Below are 13,509 nucleotides of genomic sequence, written 5' to 3' on the forward strand. Positions count from 1 at the left end.
AATAAAATCCATTCTATTGCAAACATCTCTTTTTGTTTCACAATTTAATCTCCGGCAACCAGAACATACATCCTCATTCGTTTAGTTTCATTCACCGTGAGCCCTTGAAGACAAATGACTACATTCGTCACATGACATTGAGTGTAGTCAGCACACGATGTACAGATTAACATCAGTATGTTGCCAAGATACGATTTACGTCAAATGTATTCCGTATATTATCTTAAGCTTCAGGACATAATCAAATAACTTAGGGCATTTTAAAACGGCTTAAGTTTTAATGAAATTAAATTATATTCTTTTCATTGAATTTTCGTTAAACGAAATGAGCTCGCTCTGTGAAAAACATGGCTTAATGTATGTGCATAAAGTGTCGTCCCTGATTATCCGCATAGGCTAATCAGGGACGACACTTTCCACCTTAACTGGATTTTTTCAACGAAAACAATCATAAAAGAGGAAAGTGTCGTCCCTGATTAGCTTGTGCGGACTACACAGGATAATCTGGAACGACACTTAATGCACATGCATTTAACCCTGTTTTCGCAGAGCGAGACTCATATACTCTAAATAAGGATTTTGTTAAAACACGTTTGGTACGAACGGACTAAATAACTGTATAATCTTCGATTCACCGCAAAGGCGTCAGCACCTATTGCTTGTATATAATTTACCACTCGCTTAACACATCGTTATTTGTGCTTTTATAGGTCATTGAACTTCTGTAAGTGAAAACTGTTCACCTGTTTAAAGGTTTCACACTCGCCTTGTCCAGCATATACATATAGGATCTGGCACGAGTTGTCATATGATACCACATTTTATCACATGCCATACCCTGTTTCCCATGTAATATAACCATTACATATTTTGTTTTATTACCTGATGTCTTATATAAATGATAATTAATTATTTTTTGCTATTTCCTCGTCGAAAAAGAAAATTGCAGTGTTTTAAACTGTTACCGGTGAATATCGAACTGTTGACCGGTCAACAGTTTGAACTGTTGCCCGCTGGAATAATGACGTCATTTCGTCGAAAATATGACGTCATTTTAAAGTTAAACAGTCAAAATTATTTATTTCATCGATTACTGTTGTGTGTAAATAAAAATTAAGTTTGCTGTTATTTCTATGTTGGAAATTTGATCAGGTAATAAAACACTTATTTCATGGATGCTTGGTGAACAGTCAAACCTGTTGTCCCTCGGTATCAGGGCTGAAATTTGGAACTGTTGCCTTCGGCCTAGTACCAAAGTCATCACTGATACCTTGGGAAACAGTTTTGATTATTACCTGATGTCTTATATAAATGATAATTAATTATTTTTTGCTATTTCCTCGTTGAAAAAAAGAAATTTGCAATGTTTTAAACTGTTACCGGTGAATATCGAACTGTTGACCGGTCAACAGTTTGAACTGTTGCCCGCTGGAATAATGACGTCATTTCGTCGAAAAATTGACGTCATTTTACAGTTAAACAGTCAAAATTATTTATTTTATCGATAACTGTTGTGTGTAAATAAAAATGTTGTTTGCTGTTATTTCTATGTTGGAAATTTGATCAGGTAATAAAACACTTATTTCATGGATGCTTGGTGAACAGTCAAAACTGTTGTCCCTCGGTATCAGGGCTGACATTTGGAACTGTTGCCCTCGGCCTATCGGCTTCGGGCAACAGTACCAAAGTCACCCCTGATACCTTGGGAAACAGTTTTGACTGTTCACCGCGCATCCATGAAATAAGTGTATATTATTTCCTGATGTCTTATATAAATGATAATTAATTATTATTTGCTATTTCCTCGTCGAAAAAGAAATTTACAATGCTTTAAACTGTTACCGGTGAATATCGAACTGTTGACCGGTTAACAGTTTGAACTGATGCCCGCTGGAATAATGACGTCATTTCGACGAAAAAATGACGTCATTTTACAGTTAAACAGTCAAAATTATTTATTTTATCGATTACTGTTGTGTGTAAATAAAAATGGAGTTTGCTGTTATTTCTATGTTGGAAATTTGATCAGGTAATAAAACACTTATTTCATGGATGCTTGGTGAACAGTCTAAACCGTTGTCCCTCGGTATCAGGACTGACATTTGGAACTGTTGCCCTCGGCATCTCGGCCTCGGGAAACAGTACCAAAGTCATCCCTGATACCTTGGGAAACAGTTTTGACTGTTCACCGCGCATCCATGAAATAAGTGTATAATATTACACATGTGTAATACAACATTTGTGTTTTCATTGGCTTAGTTTTCATTTATTGACCAATCGCATTTTGTTATTTTGCTGAAATGACGTTGCAACGTCAAATGACGTCACGAAATGTAAACAACATTCGGGATTTATCATTATGTTTTCGTAAATATTTATTTAATTTGCTCATTTAAAAGCATGTGATAAAAAAGATCTGACACTCGTTGTCATATCATACCATATTTTATTAAACTCGTCCAGGAAATTCGTAAGTAAGCTCGCCAAAGGCTCGCTTACTAACAAAATTCCTGAACTCGTTTAATAAAATATGGTATGATATGACAACTCGTGCCAGATCTTATATTTATTAAACGAGTTCAGGAATTTGTTAGTAAGCGAGCCTCTGGCGAGCTTACTAACGAATTTCCTGGACGAGTTTAATAAAATATGGTATGAAGTTCAGGGTTGTGAACAGCGGTTATCACCTAATATGGAAATTTTTGTAACTAAAAAACTTCATTTCAATTATGTCCAGATAATTTAATTTAAGGGTTTAAAGCTTTTTTAACAAGAGAATACAGTTTTTATTATTAAAATGCTCTAAACATGACACATGAAATACATTCATGCAATAATAGATAAGAAAACAAGTTACAACTTTCTATGAATTCCTTTCCTTGTATATTTGTAGTACATTTTAATTTTCTAGCACGTTAAAACAATTACCAACTGGTGGCGAATGATACAACGTTTAAAGTGTACATTTACTGATACAACCAATTATTTAGATAATTGGGCCATGCTCTGAGAAAATTGGATTTAATGCGTATGCGTAAAGTGATGTCCCATATTAGCCATTGCAGTCCACACAGGTTTATCAGGGACGACACTTTCCGTTTGTATGAAATTTCCGTTTAAAGAAAGTCTCTTCTTAGCAAAAATCCAGTTAAAGCGGTAAGTTTCGTCCCTGATTAGCCCTGCGAACTACACAGGCTAATCTGGGACAACACTAAACGCACATGAATTATATATACCCTCTTTTCACAGAGCGAGGCTCATATATACAATGTATATTGCTGGTATGTTAAGTGTACGTGTCAAGTATCATAAGAGGTTGGGCAGGAAGAGAGTAAGACTGAGTGAGGAGATGAAGAACATTAATCAATGTATTCCTTGTGGATTCTCCCATCCTTCTAAATTGGATCAATTTATTTCCAAAATTAGGGATGTCTAGTATATTTATTTCTATATTTAGAATATCTCTTACAGAAATTCCTTTAAGCAAACAGCGCAGACCCTGATGAGACGCCGCATCATGCGGCGTCTCATCTGGGTCTACGCTGTTTGCCAAGGCCATTTTTTTCTAGACACTAGGCATAAATGGGTTAACGTAAGATAGACACTCGAAAACTTCAAAGTTGATGGGTTGACATCTTGTCAGTGGCACTGACGGCATTCACGACATGAAACTATATAATGGTAAAGTTTAAGAGTGGAACTTTTCATAATATAAAATGAGATGTTGAATGAGGAGGTGGCATCAGTCCCGAAATATGTCTTAAATTGAGTCTCGTTATGCGAAAACCTGGGCTTAAAAGATGTGAGTAAATTGTCGTCCCAGATGTTTTATCCGTAACTCTAAAGAAAAAAAAGCGAAATAGCGTATTAGTGTTTTAATGGACCAGTTTGTTAAATGCATAGTAACATCTATAAAGACATATTTTGTAGGCAAGTCTACCTTCAACGAAGTTGTAACACTAAACAAGAGCTGTCAGAAGACAGCGCGCTCGACTTTTCGAGTGCTTGACAGTATAACAAAAGCCATTACGGGGAAATAGTTCATATTCAATAATGTCAAGGTAATATAGTCATATTCTAACTGGAAGAGGACCATAATTGAAACATATTGATCGCTTATATTTATTTTTTTTAAGAAGTGGTAAATAATAGACGATTCTGAGTTCAAGTATATTTTCCACAATCTATTGAACATTTGTAAAGACTAAAACAAACTAATAAGATAAAATTTTAAGTTTTATAGCGATTTCTTGGGTGGAATGTTTGGACGGTCTTTCAAAAATTAAATAATAAAAATAAATAATATTTTTTTACCATTTTTCAAAACAAGAGATGTGTGTGTCGGAAAGACAATGTCCACTTCTGCGCCGCTTTGAATTAATTTTTTTTACCTTTCACCTTGAATGATGACATTGACCTTGACCTTTCACCACTCAAAATGTGCAGCTCAATGAGATACACATGCATGCCAAATATCAAGTTGCTATCTTCAATATTACAAAAGACAGACAGACGACGTCATTCTAAGATAACGACTGTACGTGTAAGCGGTATTGTTTCCGACACAAATGAAGATGAAGTGGGCGACGCGGTTGGGTAAACGGGCGTTCCTGGCGTACATTACGTTCTACATAGATTGAACCACGGTGCGAGCGTAGGGCTAGGGCGCTGGTGTCGCGGAAATTTAACAGCCAGCCAGCCAGCCAGCCAGCCAGCCAACCAGCCAGCCAGCCAGCCAGAACAAAAACAATATATGCCCGATCATCATTCGATCCGGGGGCATAACAAAATAATTTATTTTTTGTGTGTGGGGGTGGAGAGGGGAAATAATGTTGGAGTGTGGTCATTTATTAGATGATATTTCAAAAATAATGAAAAGAAAAGGGATTCTGGGGTGGAGCGTGCGGGATGGTTTGGGTGGAGCTCATTGTGGTATGTCAGGTGAGTGTTGTTTTGTCAAAGTATGAATCAAATCTGATCCTAGATAAAGAAGTTGTGGCAATTTGAGCAAAGTTTATTTATTTATCATTGAGATTCAAGGTCATTCAAAGGTCAAGGTAAAATTCAACTTGCCAGGTACAGTACCCTCGTGATAGTAAGAAAGTATTTGAAATTTGAAAGCAATAGCCCTGATACTTTTGAAGGAAAGTGCATCTAAACACAAAATTTAACGAAATATTCAAAGTTACTAAGTAAAATAAGGGCCATAATTCCGTGAAAATGCCAACCAGAGTTATGAAACTTGTCCTGTACAGTCCCCCTATGATAGTTAGCAAGTGTTCCAAGTCTGAAAGCAATAGCTATGATACTTTAGGAGTAAAATGGAACAAAACACAAAACTTAACCAAATTTTAAATAAAAGGTGCCATAATTCTATCAAAATGTCAGTCAGATTTACATAACTTTGCATGCACAGTCCCCTTATGATAGTGAGTAAGTTTGCATGTATGAAAGCAATAGCTTTGATACTTTGAAATAAAGTTTACCTAAACACAAACCTCAACCAAATTTTCAATTTTCTAAGTATAAAAAGGGGCATAACTCTAAAATTAATGCTGACAGAGTTATGCAGTTTCACCTTCACAATTGTCGTGTTGTCATAAAGAAGAATTCCAGGTTTGAGTTAATTATCTTTGATAGTATTAAAGTTATTTGACTTTATAAAAAACTTTAAACAACGCTCAGACGCCGACGCCGGGGCGAGTAGTATAGCTCTCATTTTTCTTCGAAAAGACGAGCTAAAAATTAAGTATTCATTCTTGGTATTATGAACGGATAAAAATAACAGAAGACTATTAAGTTTTTCAAAGCCCATATATATCGACTTTGTGGCGCAACGGTAGCGCGTCTGACTCCAGATCAGAAGGTTGCGTGTTCGAATCACGTCAGGGTCACACTTTTTATCAATCATCACACGAGCGTCGATGATACACTTGTTAATACCTTGCTTGCTATGCGTAGTAACAGAATTGAGTGTATATTTGTGGGGCATATTTTTGTCGTGTTACTATAGCATGTTGCAAATAATGGTTTGTGTCGAAAACAATACCGCTTACACGTACAGTCGTCATCTTAGAATGACGTCATCATTATCTTCAATAGGGCTAATGCGGATCGTTCGCTTAAAATGAAGATGAAGTGGGCGACGATCCTCATTAGCCCTATTGACGATAATGACGACGTCATTCTAAGATAACGATTGTACGTGTAAGCGGTATTGTTTCCGACACAAATGAAGATGAAGTGGGCGACGCGGCTGGGTACACAGGCGTACCTGGCGTACATTACGCACTACATAGATGGGGACTCGGTGCGAGCGTAGGGCCATGGCGTTGGTGAAGTTAAAATCCTGTCTCGGAATATTAACGGATCTTGATCTAATAGCTCTAGATATTGATTTACGGGCTTATTTGCATGTTTACTAAATTAGAAAATTTCAGAATAGAAAAGCTCGTAGGAATAGTCGTGGGATTGTTGTGTAAATTATAAAGAAAAACTTGTTGTAAATGTTTCAATAGTAAAAATCATTATGATGCAATTATATGATTATAAATGGGTCACACATTTTTTTTTAAATATCTCAGAAAATTTTAAGATCTGTGCAACTTATAGATTGGGTCAAGAGTCCTCAGTATATACCACATTTAATGTAGATCTGTTTAAAATTTAAGAAAATGATATTACTTATTTTCTGAATAAGGTAAAATGTGTGTTGTTGGTGACCTGAATAGCAGAGTTTGCAATAAATGCGACTATATTATACACGACGGAATGAATAGTGTATAAGATGACTCTTATTACTGCCCAGATAACAACTTAGTTAGGGCCCATGTAAACAGTTCACTAAATAGTCATGGTTTAAAATTATTAGATTAAGTATATTTGCCACATATCAGTGAGTGTATTCAGCACTCTAAGAACAGATTCACATCAAAGCTTTCTGCTTCGGTTTAAATGCAATCCGTATTTTATAGTAAGCGCCAAGTCATACAAATTAGCCTATGGTATTTTATCAAGGCATTAGTTATAATGGAAGTAAACGACATCCCTTTCATCGAAATCTATTTCGTTAAAAAGAAATACATTTTATAATTATTTTGTTCAATTAGGCTTGGTAAACACGGAAATACACACTTTGTATACCGGTACTTCGATTAACCACAAGCGCACCAGCACTGATCGCTTGTACAACACGGTTAAACTTGACAAATCGTTATTTTTGCACTTGTATATTCTGGCATTTCTGTTCGAAAGATGTCCAGTACATAATAGTAAATGCGTTTTTTTCCCAATATTTAGACTGTGACTTGAAATTATAGCATAATATGGCATTCCATCCTCGTTGTTTCGGTTGCATACTCTTTACAATAGGTCATTAAGCCAATTGAACCAGTGTAAGTAACAAATTGTTCAGTTGTTTTAAAGGGGCCTTTTCACAGATTTTGGCATATTTTGAAGTTTGGCATTAAATGCTTTATATTGATAAATGTTAACATTGGATATTAAAAGCTCCAGTAAAAAAATCAAGAATAAAATTTAAAAAAAGGAAAAAAAAATAGCCGGTACCAGGGCACGAACCAGTGACCCCCGGAGTCCTGGAATTAGTCTGAAGTAAAAACGCATTAGCCCTCTCGGCTATTCCGACGGGTATACACATCTAAAGTATTTTATACCGTATATAAGCAATCTTCGTAGTTTCGTAAATTTAAACGACAACAACAGAACTCTCCAAATTATTCAATCGTTTCGCGTTGCAACGCTTTATAATTTTTAGGTTTTCAAATAGTCAAAAGATACATATAATGGCTATATTGGACTATGGTAAATGTTCAGTAATACTGTTTCCTCACAAATAACATAACTAAAACGAAAATTTGCGAATCTGAAACAACTTTTTTAAATTTTGTCAATTTACCAAACCGTGAAAAGATCCCTTTAATGGCCTAGCCCCTTTTCGCATTGTTTTGTGTTTTTTCGTTTTTACATACAGATGATCAATAAGTGGTTACAATAAAAAAAAAGATATGATCAGCATAAAAGTCGGTTTTGTTGAAGATACGTTTATAGAAACGCGTTATTTCTATACTTTGATGTGATTTTATATCATCACTGATTGCAATAAAACAATACACTAAAGAAAACAAATAAAGAGCGTGTGTACACAAAATTTGTTTTCATTGTTGCTGTTGTATGTTTGTTTACACGCAGTATTATATTTATGAGGGTTGTTCACAGGTTTATCAGCGACTAAGAACTGTTTTGTAATACTATGCTTCATTTCATTCAAGTCAAGATAATTTTGTTTAAGGGTTTTATGCTTATTTTATTCACAAGAGAGTTTGTAAGTCGGTTTACATATTGCCGTGTTTAGGTCAGCATTTACGATATATAAATGTTAATTGCTTAGCGTATAGTGAGAGGTTTAAAGTTATGATTGAAGTTCTTGAACGAGAACGAGTCATCGGCGCCTAAAGATGTATGCCATTGTCTGTAATACAATTGTCTGGAAAACCAGGCTTTAATGGGAGGCGGAAAACTACAACGGGCGAGGCATGGTATGGTATTGCGCAAGGGGGGGGGGTTAGAGGGTTAAGGTTAGGGTTAGGGTTAGTGTTAGGGGTCGGGTTAGGGTTTGGGTTAGCCTAAACCCAACCCTAACCCTAACCCGACCCCTAACCCTAACCCTTACCCTAACCCTTTTTTGGAGTTATCACCCCTGACCATGCCTCGCCCGTTGTAGTTTTCCGCCTCCCGGCTTTAATACATTCGCGTGCTCGGAAAACCAAGCTTTATGCGTGTGTTCGGAGTGTCGCCGAGATGAGCATGTGCACTCGGAACGACATGACAATTTGTGAATACCTACCCTCTGCGGACTCTTCACATTTGTTATTTCCAGCAAATTCAGACCATTAGTTCATGTGATCTGATAAAGAAACGTAACATTTATTATTCAAGCATACTACTGATCAAATGGCAATACTTGCCTAAACAATTATTGAATCGGAACATAAACGCAAGTCTTTCCATAAGGAATCTGCGTATAAAATGAAGTACTATTTGAATAATTTATGTCCGAGATCAAGGGCGGCATTTAATATTCTTAAAACGCCAATAACATCCGGAAAAATCCGCCCTCAACGAGAAGAACATGTACACTTTTATCAAAGTCGAATCATTAGTTCATGAGATATCGCGCGGAAACGAATACTTAGTTAGAAAAGGAAATAATAAAAATAATGAGACGATAACGCCCTAAACATTTTATTCACGAACGCATATATCAATTATGTAGAGGATATTTGTTCATGTCAGTGTAAGATCGTTTGTTATTTCACGAATGATCATAGAAAATATATTTTCACGAGTTGCGTAGCCACACGTGAAAATATTATTTTTCTATGATCACGATTGAAATAACAAACGATCTTACACTAACATGAACAAATTTTCTGTTTCTTTAATACCCCTTTTTCAAGAAAATAATTAACAGCTGTTTCCCTTTCGCTGAAAAGTTACCCTTTCTCCCTTGGCTTGCCTCAATACATTTCAATACACAAAATGACGTCATTTTTCCGACGAAATTACGTCATTATTCCAGCGAAATTCTCCAGTTAAACTCTTTTACAATGTAAATAAACGGTGAAAAAAAACATATAATGAAAAGAAAATCAGTTGGCTTTGGAGGAATACCGATTTTTATTCATTCGTGATCATAAAAATCTTGATATGATATTCTAAAAATAGAAAATGTAGTTCCGAAAATGTATTATTTTCACCGGTGAAAATAACAATTTGTTTATTTTCACTGCTGTTATATCACTGCATGAATGTCATATTTTACCATAAGGTATAAAATATATACTAAACCATAAGATTTTCTTAACCAATGATACATATTTGCACAATAAGGCTTCGAGAGATAACTTACACAGACATTGAAGTATAATAATATGTGGTGGATTTATAATGTTTTACTAAATTTACTAGATTTCACCTAAACCATGGGTAAAGACTGTTGGTGTTAGTTTATAGCTGAGACCTCAAACAAAATATGTCCATATTTATAGCTACATTATATTTTATGTGGCATTTGTATTTATTTATAACCAGCATTTATTGCAGACCTGGCCCGAGGTGATATGTATTGTAGCTACATTTTACAATTTTGGCAATAGTCACAATATTTTATGTCAGTATCTTAAAATTATTGTTTTTAAGACAGTTTTTAACCTTATAAATGAAAGGTAAGATTAGCGCTACTGATGTGGCTTTTAGTTAACTGTACAGTTGTTGAGTGCATCATGTTTATACTCTCTTCAGTAATTCAGTAACCATGTTGTTTAAATGTCAAAAACATCTACATATATCGAGATGGAGACATTTATATTACATGCATTGGTTAAATGGTAGTTGATCTACCAATACACTAGGTAACGAACAAGACGATTGAATCAACAAATACTCATTCGCAACTTACGTGGACAACCACTGGCTTGTTCACTGATTAAGAGTTTAATTCATTATTTCTCAATAAACCCTCTACTGCCATTACTAACTTATACTCAACAGCAACAGATCTACCTACACTCAATCACTCACTCACTCACTCACTCACTCACTCACTCACTCACTCACTCACTCACTCACTCACTCACTCACTCACTCACTCACTCACTCACTCACTCACTCACTCACTCACTCACTCACTCACTCGTATTCATATCACCTACCTAAGCCCCACTTATACCACTCTTGTTTACACAAACACACTCACTTATTCACTCACGGACTACATGTTCTTTGTTTTACCATAAATGTATTCATTGTACTATATTAGATTTTTATAGTCTCTTATAATTCAAATTTGAATGGCCATTTACAGATGTTGTTATATATGTGTTTTTATATCTTGTATATACTATGTCATAAATGTAAATGGATGAGACTGAAATTACACAAGTATCGTTGAAAACGATGGATGCTTCCCTTACGTTCATGGTTAAGGTATATTGCTTGTTTTTGAATGATTATAGTTGCATCAACATAAATTGCTGAATGTTTTTACCATTTGATTGAACCTGTGACCTTTAGAAAATCTATTATTAGCCTCAGTCACATTGACCTTAACCCCAGTGACCTCAAACCTCATCAAAAGGTAGAGGTCCATGCAAGGTACCTAACTGCCATATATGTAAGAGATCGGTAAAATATTGAAGGCGCTATGAGCAACTGTAACAAAAGTGTGACGGAAAAATCTATTATTAGCCTCGATGACCTAGACATTGACCCCAGTGACCTCAAACCTCATCAAAAGGTAGAGGTCCATGCAAGGTAACTACATGCCAAATATGTAAGAGTTCGGTAAAATGTTGAAGGCGCTATGAGAAACTGTTACAAAAATTTATTATCAGCCTCGGTGACCTTGATCTTGATCCCAGTGACCTCAAACCTCATCAAAAAGAAGAGGTCCATACATGGTACCTACATGGCAAATATGTAAGAGATCGGTAAAATATTAAAGGCGCTATGATAGGCTGTTACAAAAATCTATTATAAGCCTCGATGACCTTGAGCTTGACCCCAGTGAACTCAAACCTCATAAAAAGGTAGAGGTCCATGCAAGGTACCTACATGCCAAATATGTAAGGGATCGGTAAAATAATGAAGGCGCTATGAGAAACTGTAACAAAAATCTATTATTAGCCTCGATGACCTTGACCTTGACCCCAGTGAAGAACTCAAACCTCATAAAAAGGTAGAGGTCCATGCACGGTACCAACATGCCAAATATGTAAGGGATCGGTAAAATATTAAAGGCGCTATGAGAAACTGTAACAAAAGTGTTACGGAAAAAATCTATTATTAGCATCGGTGACCATGACCCAAGTGACTTCAATCCTCATCAAAAGGTTGAGGTCCATGCAAGGTACCTAAATGCCAAATATGTAAGAGATCGGTAAAATATTGAAGGCGCTATGAGAAACTGTAACAAAAGTGTGACAGAAGGAAGTAAGAAAGGAAGAAAGGACAAACTGGCAACTATACGAAAATGCTTGTTCAAAGATCCATCATTGATTTGTTTATTACTCCACGGCGGATATATATCTATAGAATAACGACGAGCGGATCTGTCAATACCATCAATTGAGTTAAATATTACGTTACACTACCAAACTTAAGCATGGTGGGTGATACTGGTCTAATTTGCCATCGTACACTGGTCTATTTGGATCAAAACATTTTTTTGGCGAATACGCGGGCTCAACATTAATTATTGTTCCCCTAAAAGAGGACAGTGGTGTTTGTACATAAAATGTTGTCGTGAAGACGCACAGACCTGTAAATAAATTTCTGATTTAAAAACTGTGTTAGCGGCCGCGTAAGCTTACTCAGTAAAGGACTCGCCTTGATAGCGGGAGGTCGCGGTTTCGGATCTTGGAATTGCAAACCACTTTTTACCACTTGGTGACATTTATAAACACCTTTTAGATACAATGGCGGCACTGAATTTGACATGTTCCAAATAAGTAACAGATAGTGGGTTAATTTCGAGAACCCGTATATTTATGATTTCGTGAAGAAAAAAACCCACAGTGCAATAATAACTGGAAATGCAAATTTTGTTTAGAGTCTACTTCTAAAGATCAATGACTGCAATAATACAGTCATATACATGTAACTATTTTTATAAGATAATCCAACTAAACAATATATGCAAGTTCATATACATTAAAAATACGACTGCAGAGTAAACTATGTTATGCTGAACGATTGCATAAATATTGTACTGAACATTCTGACGTTGTTGTGGGGTACTAGATCTAGACAGTTTTATTGAACATCCATCCTTTAACATCGACTCGATCATAACTTTAAAACTTATTACTTCAAATTTCCTCGGGGCATACGTTCATGTAGAGTTTTGTATCAAACCAAGTGCTAATTTACTTTTTAAGAACAAATTAACCACAATTTTCAACAACATGTTCATTTGTCTAGAAACTGCTTGTGCAGAGTACTATTGTTATGTATCTAACATTTGAATAAAGATTTTGACTGTTCAAATATATCCGTAAATTTACTGGGTTTTTATTTAAATGGTTTCAATACATCTCATGCTTAGACAAACATCGGAACACACATCTTGAAATATATTTATCGTTCGCATTCCGCACATCTATAAAATATACTAGTATGCATAGAACATACTAGAAAGCGCACACACGTATAAAACCACATGACTCGAAATCACGATAATGTTACCGTAGACGTAAAATATTTAACATTCTGCGCTACCAAGCTAGGCTTGAGTACATCGTATGGTTACACAAAAACTCGCCATAAAGACATTTACATGTGGCATTATCATATTTTGTTCTATAATTTAACAATTGCATATTTTACCTAATCACGTAGTAATAAACGTGTCATTATCTTAAATGTCATACATTGCAACAATAATAAAATGTTCTTTTAATAGTGAACATTTCCTGTAAAATTCAGTACAAC

At 35.5% G+C, this 13,509-nt stretch overlaps 1 protein-coding gene and 1 non-coding gene across 3 annotated transcripts in view; one reads left to right on the plus strand and one right to left on the minus strand.

Moving 5' to 3' along the window:
* The window catches only part of LOC127845520 (uncharacterized), a 36,781-nt gene that overhangs the window by 22,829 nt on the left and 443 nt on the right, over positions 1-13,509 (minus strand). The window contains exon 1 of one of the 2 annotated variants that reach the window (XM_052376513.1): positions 1-121. This exon is cut by the window's left edge and continues 83 nt beyond it. The exons of the other annotated variant lie outside the window; for it this stretch is intronic. The gene's annotated coding sequence lies outside the window, so the exon portion shown is untranslated. Of the gene's footprint in view, positions 122-13,509 lie in introns of those variants that run through there. 2 annotated transcript variants of the gene reach the window in all.
* Trnaw-cca (transfer RNA tryptophan (anticodon CCA)) lies at positions 5,823-5,894 on the plus strand. The gene has a single exon. It is a non-coding gene; the product is annotated as a tRNA-Trp (tRNA).

Source organism: Dreissena polymorpha, chromosome 9 (assembly GCF_020536995.1).
Source record: "Dreissena polymorpha isolate Duluth1 chromosome 9, UMN_Dpol_1.0, whole genome shotgun sequence".
Classification (NCBI taxonomy): domain Eukaryota; kingdom Metazoa; phylum Mollusca; class Bivalvia; order Myida; family Dreissenidae; genus Dreissena; species Dreissena polymorpha.